This window comes from Penaeus monodon, chromosome 22 (genome assembly GCF_015228065.2).
Source record: "Penaeus monodon isolate SGIC_2016 chromosome 22, NSTDA_Pmon_1, whole genome shotgun sequence".
Taxonomy (NCBI): Eukaryota; Metazoa; Arthropoda; class Malacostraca; order Decapoda; family Penaeidae; genus Penaeus; species Penaeus monodon.
In genome coordinates this window covers 30499042-30499336 of record NC_051407.1, presented here as the reverse complement: position 1 = coordinate 30499336, position 295 = coordinate 30499042, and the positions used below count along the sequence as shown (strand labels likewise).

The 295-nt window shown below is 45.1% G+C and overlaps 1 protein-coding gene across 1 annotated transcript in view; it reads right to left on the bottom strand.

The window, feature by feature from the left end:
* Window positions 1-295, bottom strand: part of LOC119587086 (cyclin-dependent kinase 14-like) — a gene marked incomplete at its 5' end in the record, with an annotated part of 168602 nt that overhangs the window by 43073 nt on the left and 125234 nt on the right.

Sequence of the window (295 nt, the reverse complement as noted above, 5' to 3'; positions counted from 1 at the left end):
TCTTCCCAAGCTGTCAAGACGCCACTTTCCGAATGTTTCCCAGTACAGTAAGAAGCGAGCTTGGCCACCCATCTCAGGCTAATAACTCTTATGGTATTTTAAGCACGGGATTCTTTGATCGCCGAATATCAAATTAATGTCCAATTAACCTAAGGAGAGGTGCAATTAACTTTTTTCCGACACAATGACGATAACGGAAGACACATCAAAGGTGTAGAGATGGCTATGAACGAGAGAGCTATCCCAACATGCAGCTGGGAAGCGGTTTTGATGTTTGCGGTAAAGGGGGAGGGTG